The sequence below is a fragment of the Dasypus novemcinctus genome, chromosome 16 (assembly GCF_030445035.2).
Source record: "Dasypus novemcinctus isolate mDasNov1 chromosome 16, mDasNov1.1.hap2, whole genome shotgun sequence".
In the NCBI taxonomy this organism is placed as follows: Eukaryota; Metazoa; Chordata; class Mammalia; order Cingulata; family Dasypodidae; genus Dasypus; species Dasypus novemcinctus.
This window is the reverse complement of record NC_080688.1, coordinates 81,250,407-81,265,861: the sequence shown is the minus strand read 5'-3', so window position 1 is coordinate 81,265,861 and position 15,455 is coordinate 81,250,407.

Genomic DNA, 15,455 nt, shown 5'->3' with positions numbered 1-15,455 from the left:
TTTACCAAGCACGCTACTCTTACCCAACTTCCATTTCTGGATAGGGCTTTATCCCATCCTCCTTAGTCCCCTAGCTCAGGTCAGGGCCTAATCCTGATACAGATTACTATTGCCTGTTTTGGGGTGTGGCCATGCACGTAATAAAAAGTACAGGCTCCTAATATCATTGGTAGTCACAGTGAGATGCAGAAAGACAAAATAAAAGAATTTATCTGACACAGATTATGAATAGTATATGTAGACAAGCTATGTATTCATTAAGCAAATTTTTCTTTTCCTGGAGTTTTATTTAATCTTACCAAACTTACTTTAATTGGTTCTGTATTTCCAAGCTTATTCTCTGCCTTATAATTAATGTCTGGTTTCTCAATACCAGCTGAATTCAGGCCATGAAACCAGGGAAAGCAAGGGAAGTGAGAGTGAGAGAAGATTCCAGAGCCCATAATACAGAATGAAGGAATATGAGCCAATTATCAGAATTCCAACCACTATAAAAAAAGAAAATACATTAAAGCAAACTTCCTAAGTACTTCCCAAATTTCTAATCCCAACCACACATACATATATATGGACACACTCACACGTACACATATATACAGACAAGTGCACACAATTACACATATGCACACATTCTTTACATTTATGATCAAGGAAGTAAGTTTCCTGAATTAGCTGGAGAGGAAATAGAATATTCAGAGATGTCAGGGTGAATAAGAAATAGAAGAAAAGTGTATCCTGCATCTAAAACATATTTTTTGTTCCTCCTGGAGGGATATTTAAAAGAGAGAGAGAAAAGGAGAGATCTCCTATGTAATGACCTTTTATAAGAGCATAAAGAGTTATTTGTACCACCGTTATTCCCTGAGTGCTGCTTTTTTGTACTAAATTACCACCTGAAATTCTCCTTTCCTTTTATCCTCCCTCTGCTCTACCTCGAGGTGAATCAGGTACTGCTGACATGGCAGGTATAATTCAGTCAGCAAAAATGCTTCACAACAAGCACATTTACCCATTGACCTTCATCCCCCATCTTCTGGAGGGGAAGCATCTGGCAGCTTTGTATTACAATATGGGCAAAGCATTGTGCACAGCCCTAGGACTTCTCTTCGTCATGTCAGAAGTCACCCCTTAGCAAAAATTAATGAAGAGGAAATGGGGCATGAGGTCCAACTGCTCTCTTCTCTCTCCCATTGAGCATTTAAGGTTTGAGTCATATTAAACATCCAGACACATCATCTTAAAGAGACATTTCCTGCCATATATCATTTTAGAGGAATATTTTTCACAGAGATCACAATCTGACTAGCCTGTTAGAATACAGTGTCTCTAGGTATATGCTAAAATATTGTCTAGATTGTGTTTACAAAGGGGCAAAGAAGTGTTTCTTTGTTTTAAAATCACTGGCATATAAAACAAGTATTCCATTGCTTTGAGCTTCGAATGTTATGAACACATAGAGCATACTTAAGCTATGACAATTCCTAAAATTTGACATTTTACACTTTAAAGATTTATCAAAATTGAGGCCATTAAAACTCAAAGGACCAAAATTCCCAACACCCAAGCGCCCTTCTGTCAGAACTGTGGGGCCCAGGTTGAGGTCTGTAAAGAAGTTTCTCCAGTTAAGTTAAAGACAAAATGCATCTGTGAAAGCAATAGGTTCTGAGCTACTTGCTGAAGCCTAAAAGCTTGTAGGAGACTACAAACACATACACACACCTTTATATCTAGATGTATATAGATATTTCTCTTTCAGAAACATTTAATCTTAGCAAATTCATTTAATTTATTTTAATTGAATTAATCAATGTTGGAAAGCAATTCTCCATGGATCTTTCACGTCTTGCAAGCGAGACACTGATTGTGTTTGTTCCACACTAGCTCTTAAAGGTTGTTTGTATACTAAAAAGCCTTGGCAGACGGAGATAATGTTCCTTTCGTTGGCAACGAGCAGGCATTCTTACTATCTACTACAATAATGATGTCTTCCTCCAGAATCGAAGAGCAGTCATGCTTACTGCTATTTATAAAAATTTCAAATGTCTAATCTCAAGGTTCCTAGACAATAATGCAACCCCCAGAGTGTGCCAGTGTCCTCTGACACTTTTCCTATTGTCCTGTGGCAAATGAGGCTCCAGGAACTGGGAGTAATCAGCATTCTTTCTTGTCTCGCCTGGGAGTTCTGTCAGCACCCAAGAAACCAGAGAAGACTAAATGTGTGTACTTGAAAGTAAAATAAAATCTTAGAGCCTTTAAAATTCTTCCTAGATTTGGTGGTGACATGGAATCATGACAGAAATAAGGCTTATGGGAAGAGGAAGCATGGGGGCCATGTGGGTCACCTAATGGTATTTGAGGAAAGCCCTTGGATATCAGTAGCAAACATATGAACACAACTGTATAGTCCAATGGGAAAAAAATGGTTCTCCACTTTATTGCCAGTTAATGAGGAAGAGTGGGGGTGATAGCTGCAGACAGAAGCTCTCAGAACCCTGTGCTGATTATTGCTAACCCTCCTCTGTTTGGAGGGACTGCCTTGCCAAACTGGAGATCAAACACAAGGCCACCATGTTGTAAAAGCTAGTCCTAATATATGTCTGAGGTGGGCAGAAGTTTCTTCCTTTTAGACAACAGTTAAAAAGACACGCATCTACATGAAACATTAAAAGAAGGCAGATTTACTTGGGAGGTGGGGCATATCATACTTTTTAAAGAAAATGAAAATAGCTGAATATTCTTACAGCTTAACTGTTCCTGAGGTCTATGCTATTTATGTCCATTCAGATATGAAAATAAAAAGTCTCAGATACTTGGCAATGAGTTTTGGCTGCTAAAGGGGAGCTTTGTCCTTTGAGACAGACTCTCCTGTGGGAGACCATAGATGAGGCATTTGTTGGTAATTTGGCTCTCACTGCTCAAATTTGGTATTTCAATGATGATGAAAGTCATCTACTATAGGATAGGAAATTGACATATATCTAGATGAAGTACTACCATCAGCATCACTGCTAAGGAATACTCCCTTAGCCTAGAGAGAGAACTTGAGAGACTGGATCTTAGTAACTGTACAGCAGATGTTTTGGATTAATGTGAACTCCTAGAGGAAAGTCACACCATGTGATCTGAGCCCACATCAGCCAAAGGAACAAATCCTGTGACTCCATTCAAAAGACATTGTGGTGAAACTGTCAAGTTAAAGGCTTCTGAGGGCTGAAATAGATGGTGTCAGTCAGGAAAATCTTACTGCCAATACAAAACAGCCTGCATTGGAAGCTAGCCTGCAAACGATGACAAGTAACATTGAGTCTTTAGAGCATCATGACCTCCTTGAGCTAGGGGTCTCTATAACCAATGCTTTTGCCCAGCAGGTCTTTGTAGAATGGAGCAGTCTCAACTTGGAGGTATAAAGGGTGTTGGCCTTGCTGCCTCCATGACTTGATTGCTAGGAATACACCTTTGTAAAAGCTTGCCACATTCTTGTTGAAATAGAGTGCCTGACCAACAGGTGCCGTGTAACTATCTGAACTGATATTTGCTTTTTGGCGTGAGATACCTTAGATTACAACTAGAAAGCTGGGAAGACCATCAGACTCACTTATCACATGCAGATGGTATATTCAAGAAGGGAGACAGGCAGGTGCTAACGGGCAGAATAGGAAGATTTATAAATTGCTCCAGCCACTAGAAAAATTTAAAACCTGATAAAAACAGACTGAAATTAACTCAGTGATAGCTGCTGAACCAGAATGAACATTTAAAACTACCACAGGAGTGCCAGAAGAAGAAAGAGGCTGCAGAGAGTTCAGCTCTTGTAAGTGGGAACACAAACCAGTAACTGGCACCCATTTATCTGTCTGGAGGCAGTGACTGCTTTAGAGACTGTGGCTGTTACTGTGGCAGCATGGCCCTGATTTCAAAAGTGGCAGGGTTGGCAGAGGGAACCTCAACCTCTAAAAGTTGGAGTTGAAGAATGAGGTTATCTGTGGTATACCTGAGGGACCAGACCAGAAGATGGCTCAGTTTTGGCCCTCTGGGCAGCAGTGCTTCCAGCCTTCCACCAGCATCCACCTGGACAGAAAGAAGAAGAGAACCTTCCTTGGCTATAGTTGCTTCCCCCCACTGCCCTGGTGTTTATGTGCATTTCCTGGTCTGTCAGATCCTGAGGGTACGGTGTAGAGTGTGGCCTTATCTTCTGTCCTGTCTGCAGCAGTCAGCTTCTGGCCTCACACCAATATCTACCAGGATTTACAGACACAGAACACTTTTTCACTGCTTGGGTTTCTTCTTTCTCTCTCCTGTGTTGTTTAGTCTGGCAGATCCCTGATGCCCAGAGCAGATGCTAACCTGTGTTTCCCTCAGAAGCAGCATCTTCTGGCCATTCACCAGCATCTACAGGCCCACAAAGAACTAGTAAACCTCATATTCTTCCCTTTTTTGTTGTTGTATTATTTTTCTTTCTCTGTTTTATATTTTTGGGTCTGGCACATATCTGAGGGATGTGCAGGGATGCTGACCTAGGTTTTGGCCTTGAAATCAACAACTTTTCACTTCCCATGAGTATAGAACAAGAGAATTGGAAAGAAAGTGTACTGCATTATATTTCTCCTTGTTTTTATTTTCTTGGTTTTTTTTTTTTTTTTTGGGTGGGGGGAGATACCTTGTCTGTTAATATATTTTTCCCCCTCTCTTTCTTTGATTTTTTTCCTCTTTGTTCTTATACAGGCAGACTGAAGAGTGAGAGAACTAGGTTTCAAGAGTGATCCCAACATAATAGTCAGAAATTCCAGTTCTCAACAAAAGTTACAAAACACACAATGAGACAAGAAAGTAAGGAACATTCATAGGAAAATAAAAAGAATTCAATGGAAAAATATTCCTGAGGAAGTACAATCTATGGAGTTACTAATTGAAAATCATAGAACAATTCTCATAAGCAGAACCAGTAAACTAAAGGAAAACATGTGCAAAGAATTCAAGGAAATCAGAAAAATAATATATGAAAAAAATGAGAATGTTAATAATGACATAGAGATTATTAAGAGTAACCAGATGGAAATTCTGGAACTCAAAGGTACAGTAACTAAAGTAAAAAGTTCAATAGAGTGTTTCAAGAAAAGATCGTAAAATGCAAGTAAAATGTCAATGAAGCTACAGACAAAACAACTGAGATTGATCAGGTTGAGGAGCAAAAAGAAAAAAGAATGGGGAAAAAGGGATAGTGATTGAGGAATCTGTGGGATACCACCAAGTGTACCTATATATGCATCATAGGAGTCCCAGAAGGAGAAGAAAGAGAGAGAGTCAGAAAAAAAATGTCTAAAGAAATACTAGCAGAAAATTTTGCAAATTTGAAGAAAGATATGACTACACAAGTCCAAGATGCTCAAATAATGCAAAGGAGGATGAACCCAAACATATCAGCACTGAGATATAATATGATTAAAATGTCCAATGCCAAGGACAAAGATGGAAACTGAACACTAGCAAGAGAGAAGTTATATGTCACATATAAAGGATCCTTAAAATGATTAACACTTTATTTCTCAATTAAAAATATGATGGCCAGAAAGAAGTAGGAAGACATATATAAAGTGCTGAAAGAAAAAAAAAAAAAAAAAAAAACACCTTTTACCTGAGAATAATGTTCCCAACAAAGTTTTCCTTTAAAAATAAGAGTTAAATTAAGACATTTCTGAACAAACAACAACTAAGAGAGTTCATCATTACTAAACTTGCCTTACAGGAAATGCGAAAGGGAGTCCTACAATTTGAAAGGAAAGACACTAGATGGTATCTCATTACTAGATGAAGCAATAAAGATCTTGGATGTAAGTAAGAATATGAGTAAATGGCAGTATTATTTCATTTTTCATTTGTAATGCTACCTTTTACTTCTTATAAGGCTTAAATGTAAACATAAAAGCCAGTGTAAATCTTTGTTACTGGACACACAATGCATAAAGATATAATTTTTGACAAGAACAACATAAAAGGGAGGGGTGGAGGAATATAGATATTGTGTTATACATAAGCTATTGAAGTCAAGTTGGACTCAACACAAAAGAAAGATTAATAGATTCAGGATGTTAAATGTAATCCCAAAGATAATCATAATGAGAGTATCTAAAATAATTTACACAAAGGGAAAGGATAAGTGATTCAAAATGGCTCATTATTAAAGATCATCCAAACAAAAAGGAAGGCAGGAATAGGTGAAAGTAGGGACAAACAAGTTACTGTATAGCATAATAAAGTCTTATGCGAAATGTGATTATGGGTAATATCATATATGTAAGGTTGTTTTCCTTTGAAACTGAACAAATGTATGTTAATGCTATATGATGTTACTATTAAACAAAAATTAAACAAAACAACAACAAAAAAACACATACACAAACATTAGGCTGAAAGATACCAGACACAAAGTACTGCATATCATATGATTTCATTTATATAAGAAGTAAATATAAATCAATTTATAAAGATGAAAAAATTATAAGATTTACAAAAACATTAGCAAAAAGGCAGAAGCAAATCTTGATTTATCAGTTATTTCTTTAAATGTAAATGGATTAAACTCCCTAATCAAAAGCCAGATATTGGCAGAATAGATAAAGATACATGAACAAATTATATGCTGTTTATAAGAGACCCAACTTAGGCCCATAGATAAAAACTGGTTGAAATTGAAATGATGGGAAAAAATACTTCATGCTAACAATAATCAAAAAATGAGCAGCAATGGTCACATTATTATCAAACAAAATAGACTTAAAATCAAAAACTGTTACAAGAGACAAGGAAGATATATTTTAATACAAGTGTCAATTCAGTAAAAAAATGTAAAAATTACAAAAATATTATACCTCTAAGCACCAAAATATATAAGCAAATGTTAACAGAATTGAAGTGACACATAGTTCTATAGTAATAGTAAGAGATTTCAATATATCACTTTCAATACTGGATAGAACATCCAAACAGGAGATCAGTATGGAAATAGAAGAGCTCAACTACACTGTAAACCAACTAGATCGAACTGATATATATAGAACACTTTAATCAACAACAGTGGAACACACATTCTTTTCAAGTGCATACAGATCATAATGTAGGATAGAACATATGTTAAGGCACAAAAGAAGACTAAATTTTAAATATTGAAATGATAGAAAGCAACCTCTCTGACCACAATGAAATGAAGGTAGAAATCAATAACTGAAAGAAAACTGGAAAATTTACACATATGTGGAAATTAACACACTCATAAACAACCAATGTATAAAAGAAATTATATGGGAAATTAGAAAATACTTGGACACAAATGAAAAAAATACAAAGACACAGCACATCATAGTTTACAGGATGCAGTGACTGAAGTGCTCATGGGGAAATTTATATCTATGAATGGCTATACTGAAAAAAGAAGAATGATCTCAAATTAATAACCTAACTTTATATCTTAATAAACCAGGAAAACAAGAGCACAGTTAATCCAAAGGAGCAAAAGAAAGGAAATAATTATGATTAGAGTGGAGATAAATGAAATAGAGATTAGAAAAACAATTGAGAGAATAGAGCAAAAAGTTAACTCTTCGAAAAAGTTGATAAATTTGACATTTAATTAGACTGAAAAAGAAAAAAAAAGATGCAAATAACTTACATAAGAAAGGTAAATGATGATATCCCTATTTCCCTTACATAAATAAAAAGGGTTGTTAGGTAATATTATGAAAAATTGTATACCAATAAACTAAATAATCTAGAAGAAATGGAAGAATTCCCAGAAATACATTAATTACCTACATTGACTCAAGAAGAAAAATAAAACATAAACAAATCAAGGAAAAATACAAAGATTGAATCAATAATCAAAATCTTCCACGAAAAAAAGGCACAGCTCACGTGGCTTCACAGGTGAATTCCACCAAATATTTAAAGAAGAATTAAAACCAATGACTCTCAAACACTTCCAAATAATTCAAGAGGAAGGAAATCTTTCTAATTTATTTCCATGAAGCCAGCATTACTCTGATACCAATGCCAAGTAAAGACAGCAAAGAAAAGGAAATTATAGTCTAATTTCCTTTTGAATTCAGATGCTAAAATCCTTAACAAAATAATAACATACTTAACCCAACAGAATATTTAAAAAGATTATGCAGCCTGACCAAGTAAGATTCATCCCAGGAATGCAATAATTCAATGTATGAAAACCAATCAATTTAATGCACTACATAAAGAGAATGAAGTCACATGATTATTTCATTAGATGCATAAAAGGCATTCAACAAAAATCAGCACCTTTCCTGATAAAAACACTCAGGAAAATAGGAATAGAAGGAAATGTTTGCACCGTGATAAAAGCCATTTATGGAAAATCCATAGCTAGCATCACCCTCAATGGTGAAAGACTTGCTTTCTCCCTAAGATCAAGAATGGAACAAGGATGCCTGCTTTCACCTGTGCTATTCAATATTGTACTATCAGATCTTACTGGAGGAATTAGGTAAAAAAAAAAAAAAAAAAGAAGTGTCCAAATTTTAAAAGGATGAGTAATACTATCTATTGCAGACAACCTAATTTTATATATAGAAAACTCAAAGGAATCAGAATCCACAGAAAACTATTAGAGCTGATAAAAGAATTCAGAAACGTGGCAGGGTGAACATGCAACAACACTACATTAACACACACACATATTGTGTTCCTATACACTAGAAATGAACATTCCAAACCAGAAATTAAGAAAACAATTCAACTTACAATAGTATCTAAAGGGATAAAACATCAAGGAATAAATTTAAATTAGTCTACAAAAGATTTGTATACTGAAAACTACAAAACGCTCTGGAAGAAATTAAACCTGATCCAAACAAATTGCAAAACTCTCCTCATTCATGAACTGGAAGTTTTGACATTGTTAATGTGTCAATATTACCCAAACCAATATGCAAATTCAATGCAATTCGTATAAATGTTCTAGCAACCATTTTTGTAGAAATGATAAAAACAACCTAAAATTGATATGAAACCACTAGAGGCCCTTAATAGTCAAAACAATATTGAAAAGGAACAGGTTGGAGGACTCACACTTCTCAATTTCAAATTGTAGTATAAGTGACAGTAATCAAAACATTGTTATACTGACATAAAGACAGACAAATATGTCAATGGAACAGTTTTGGAAGTACAAAAATATACCTACACATCTATGGTCAGTTGATTCTTGACAAGGATGCTAAGTCCATGCATTGCAGAAAGAATAGTCTCTTTAACAAATGGTGTTTGGAAAACTGAATATCCACATGCAGAAGAGTGAAGTTACACCCCTCACTCACACTGTATGCAAAAATCAACTCAAAATGAACCAAAGATATAAATAAAAGAATTAAAAATATAAAACTCTTATAGGTAATGTAGGGACAAATCTTTATGATCTGGGATTCAGCAATGGATTCTTATATTTGACACCAGAAGGATGGGCAACAACAGAAACAATAGATGAATTTGACTTGAAAAAAATTAAAAATTTTATGCATCAAAGGAAATTATCAAGAAAATGAAAAGATAACCTACAGAATTGGAGAAAATAATTTCAAACCATATATTGGATAAGAATTTAATATCCATAATATATAAAGAACTTTTACAATGCAATCACAAAAAGACAATTTTCAAAATGTTCAAAAAGGGCAAAGGACTTGAATAGAATCTCCAAAGAAGGTATACAAACGGCCAATAAACATATAAAAAGATTCTCAAAATCATTAGCCCTTAGGTTAATGTAAGTTAGAACGATAGTGATATATAACTTCACACCCAGCAGAATGGCTATTATTAAACAAACAAACAGAAAATAACAAGCATTGGAAAGAATGAGAAAAACTGAAATTCCAATGCACCAATGTGTATAGAAGCATTACTCAAATAACTAAAGGCTGCAAACAACCCAAGAGTTCATCAACAAATGAAAGGATAAACAAAATGTGGTACATACACCCAATTGAATATTACCCATCCATAAGTAAAAATGATGTTATGAGACATACTTTACATGGAGAATCTTGAAAATATATTCCTCAGTGAAATAAGCAAGACACATAAGGACAGATATTGAATGGTGTCTTTAGCAGTTTGGTATTATTTATGAATTCCAAAAATAGATATTGGATTATGTTTGTAAACTGGTCTATTCCTGTGGGCATATTATATTGCAAGGGATTCAGAAGTTTCACCCTTATTGATTAAATTATTATTCAGGCTTAGATTGGGCCATGTCCTTAGGATGTTGGACACAGAGAAAATGACAAGGCAGAGAAGTTAGTTAGAGTCCTGATCCTGGAGCCTGGGAAGTAAGCACACAGAGAAGTAGATATGTGAGGAAAGAGAGAAGGCTCCTAGATGCAGCAGGGCCCTGGGAAGAAAGATGAGCCATTAGCCTGACATTTTACAGCTGGCCTCTTGGAGAAAGCAGAGCTGCTGAGCCAAGAGAGAAATGAGCCTCAGGAGAGCAACAAGACTAGTCTCAGCCTGTAGCTGAGATTAAAAGAAGCTGGGACCACGGACCCTAAGAAGAAGAGAAAGCCTGAGCCCATGTAGATGTCAGCAGCCATCTTGCTCCAATACATGGCAACAGACTTTGGTGAGGAAAGGAAAGTAACTTATGCTTTATGACTTGGTAACTGTAAGCTACTATCCCAAATAAATACCCTTTATAAAAGCCAACCTATTTCTGGTAGTTTGCATCAGTACCCCTTTTGGTTGACTAATACAGTGTCACTTATAAGAGATAACTAGAAATAGTATCTTAGAGGCAGAAAGGAGATTAGATTTGAAGTTACTGGGGATGGTTGGAATGGAGGAAGGAAGAATTTTGTTTGCAAAAAAAAATTAAAAATAGTATTGAGAAATTTGGAAATTGATTTTGAAAATACTCAAATCCATTTAAAGATTGTGAAATAAAAATAAAAAAAGATGCACCCAGTCTATCCACTTTACTTACAAATGAGGCAACAATGACTTGGGGGAAGTTTATCCACCACATTACATTTTACAGGAAATCCACTGGGTCTATGGGGTCTTTGATTCAGTTTCCCCTAAGTGCTTGAGCCTGGTTCACTGATGGCTTAGCTAAGCTGAAAACTGATAGTACCCACTCTGCTTCTGCAGCTTATTCAACATGAGCAACAGCTATGAAGAGCAAAAGAGATATGGTCATTTTGTTTAGGATACAGAACTCATAACTGGCCAATGCTTATCTTGATGAAACTTTCATCATTTTTCTGTAGCTTGGGCTATTGCCAATGTCTTAGTTTTGGGTCTGTCATTTGGAGAACTAAAGACTGGCAGACTAATGCTTCCCTTTTTGGGGGCGATGGACTGTGGAAACAAGTTGTAGCTACTATCAAACCATCTGGATCTTTCATGCAAATGCCCAAATTATGTGCTCTTTGCATGAGGAGACCATGCATGAAGTTAAGTCGTTGTTGGACCCAGGATCACACACACTGCCTCCCTTTGTTTCTGAACACAGAAACACATCCTCCATCAATGACAGTGCACAAAGAAAAGGGCTCTGTTTCTGATGCAGAGGCTCTCACTCCATGACAGAGCCATGACTTCTTCTAAGAGTTGACCCATTTGCATCACAGTGAGGGTGATAACATTGAATGGGTGCTGACTCTCCCTGAGCCTAACAAATTACATCAATCTTTAGAGCCCTTCTAAGGATAATTAGCAGTGCCTCATACATTTACATTTTTGCAAGCTACCGTATTATTCTTCAATTTGATCAGACAACTTAGTCATGCCCTTTGGGGCTGTGAAAGTCATCTGTCATACGTTTGGCTTAACTAAACATTTGCAATCTGATAATGATGAGGCAATTATCACAAAATCCATGCAGCAGTGGACCTTCCATACTCGCTACTATCCACAAGCATCTCTGCAATCTTGTGAGCATTTGGTGTTTTCACTATTTTTCATTCAGCTGTTCTAATAAAAGTATCTCACTGTGGTTTAAATTTGCATTTCCATAATGGTTAATGATGTCGAACATCTTTTCATGTGCTTATTTACCATCTGTATATCCTTTTAAGTGAAATGTCTGTTCATGTTTTTTACCTATTTTCTAAATGTATTGCTTAGTTTTTTCTTTCCTCTTGAGATTGATTTTTATATATTCTAGATATAACCCCTTTGTCATATATATGATATGAAAATATTTTCTACCACTGTATTATGCTTGTCCTTTCATCTTCTTTATAGGATATTTTTCAGAACAAAAGATTTACTTTATTATAATCAATTTATCAACCTATTCTTCTATGCTTTCGGTGTTGGATTTTAGAAGTCTTTGTCTTTGATCCTAAATTTTTTTTTTCATTTTTTCCTAAAATCTTACAGCTTTATATTTTACATTTAGGTCCATGAGCATTTTACTTAACATTTGGTTTGAGACCATTTTTTTTAACCTATAGTTGTCCAGTTAGTTAAGCATCGTTTGTGAAAAAGACTATCTTCCTACTTTGAATTGCTTTGTCTCTTTGTCAAAAATCAGTTGAGGTATTTGTGTGTGTCTATTTCTATATTTTTCCTCATGTATTTTGAGACTATTGTTTGGTTCATTCGCATTTAGTGTCATTATATCTTCCTGGAATATTAACCTTTTATGCTTATTTTACGTACCTCTTTGTCTCCAGTAATTGTCTTGCTTTGAAGTTGACTTTATCTGACATAAATATAGCTACTCCTGCTTTTTTTGTTCTTTGATTAATATTTTCATTGTGTATCTTTTTCCTTTTTTTTTTTTTACTTTCACATGTGGTATTTTTGAACATTGGAATATTTCTCTAATTTTTCATCTCTTCTTCATCAACATTTCTTAGTAAGGATTTTGTTCATTGAAAGCTACTGTCACTGAAAGGGATCATTTCTTCTCAGTCAGCCTCTTCCCAGGTAATGTTTAAGAAGAAAGAGGATTGATTGAAAATTCTGGATTCTACACTAACCAGTCATAAGCATGATACCCTTTCTTTGCTCTACCTGCAAGTCCAGGGTGGTCTTATTAGCACACTCTTCAGTTGGCATCCTGACCAAAGAACTTTAGAAATTCAACTTAATTCTAATTCATCCACCTGAATTCTCTTGTTGGAATCCCATGGCTATCCCATAAGATAATATTATAGATATTTGTTTGAGTATGTTGCTTACCAAGTTCCCCTTCTGTGATCCACATAGCCCCAACTGAGGGACCTAATGGGTCTCTGAATGCTTTATGAAAATGCTCTTTCACCTGATCCTTATGTACCAAAAATCTGGATGTAGGTTGGGAATTGATTGGGGGGAAAGGTGAAGTTATGGGTACTGAGTTGAGACACAGTATTTTCTGACAGTGGAGAGAGAAAAACCTCAGACCCTACAAGATATGGGCAAGTTGTGGCACTGACAATATTTGTCTTAAAATTGTCCCCTGGAGTCTTCCTCATGCAGGAAAACATTGTGACAGTGTTGTACACATCTTAAATTTCACTGCCTGTTGGCTTTGCAATTCCCCTTCAGCTGACTCTGACCATAACTTGTCATTCCTCATAAACTTACCCAGACATCTATAAGAAAGAGTAACCCAAGTAGCCAAGTAACCAGGTAAACAAGAACCTCCCATGTAACATACCTACCAACACCTCTGAATGTCTTCTCCATCCCATTGGATGTGCAATCATTTCAATGAGTGGATGAATGCCCCCTCACTGGTGGGGTATGTCAGTGTGGACAAACAGGATGATATGAACTGACTTCCATCAGACAGTCCCTTCAAAAACAAAGAATATGCACAATTATTTGAAATAAACTGCGAACCCTAAAGTTTACCATCTTAACAGGATTCTGCATCAGAGATGCTGTCAACTTTTTTCTTTCATTTCATGCACAGCCCTTTGAGATGTTTCATACTTGCAAGTGGAATTTACTTTCCAGGGCATTATATGCACTCCTGGGACTGCATTGTGTGTGTGTGTGTGTGTGTGTGTGTGTGTGTGTGTGTGCACAGAAAGCAAGCATCAACTTTCCTCCCTTTCCAAAATATAGCAACTTTTACCTTAGAAGTGGTCAAAATAAACCCACCAAGTATTAATAAACCCACCAAGTATTTAAGGAAATACCATCATTATAAATGATGTGAGCCTCAGACAACTGTAGAGATCTCTACAAATGAAACAAAGCTAATCTTGATTACTAGGGTTTCTTGAAAGAATAACTGACTCATTATTTATATGCACCCTATGTGCAATTACCCTACATTTAAGGTCATCCAATTAGAGAAGGTGGTACAAAATTTGTATCTGGCTTTTTAAAAAAATTTTCTTAAAATTTATTTTAAAGATACTTAGATTATGTAAGTGTTACATTAAAAATATAGGGAGTCCCAGATGCCCCACTTACCATATCTCCCATATTTTCCTACATAAAAACTTCCTTCATTAGTGTGGTACATTCATTGCAATTGATAAATGCATTTCGGGGCATTGTCACTGACAGTGGATTATAGTTTGCTTTGTAGTTTACACTCTATCCCACATAATTCTGTAGGTTACAGAAAGATATATAATGGCCTATACCTTTCATTGCAATGCCATTCAGGATATTTCTCAAGTCCCGAAAATGAGTCTCCGTATTACACCTGTTTTTCCCTCTCCTTGCCCTCAGAGCCTCCATTGACCACTGTGTCCACATGAAAGTTAATATTTCTTTCATTGTTAGAATCACAATAAGTCTATAGTAGGATACAAGTAAGTCCACTCTAGTCCATAGTTCATTCCTCAATCCTGAGAATTTGGGGATGATGATGTCCACTCCACCTCTAAATGAGAGGGGGCTTTGACCCCATACAGCTGATGGACAAGACCCTCTTGCTTGTAGTTATAGGTGCTCTAATGTCCTTGGCATGGTGGTTGTCCATCCTCACCTCCATGTTAGTTGTCCTAGGTGAGTCCAATGAACTGGAGAGTAGGTATTGCAACTCCACTGAGGCTCAGGGCCCAGCTGGTGCATGGACAGCCCAAAAATTAAGTCTCTTGGATGTACACCTACCAACTTGAGGACCAACTATAGGTTCAAATAGAAGGGACAGATGAGTCATGTAGGGAAGCCATAAATAAGTCCAACTCTGTCATTCTCAGGAGCACAAACTCTAAGGTAGAGTCCACTGGCAAGGCACCAATCTCTGGAGCTATCTGCCCTGACCATAGGACTTGGGCGTCTCCAGAGCCCTTAGGAACCCCACTATTTGGTGTGGCATCTACTTTGGCAGTCTATGAGATCCTGCTGAGTTGTGCATAAGCATTACCTCTGGGATGTCCTCCCAATTCATTTTGAAGTCTCTTAGCCATATAAACTCATTTGTCTTTATTTTCTCCCCTTTTATTCAAGGTCATTTTCCAGTGGCATTGCTAGTT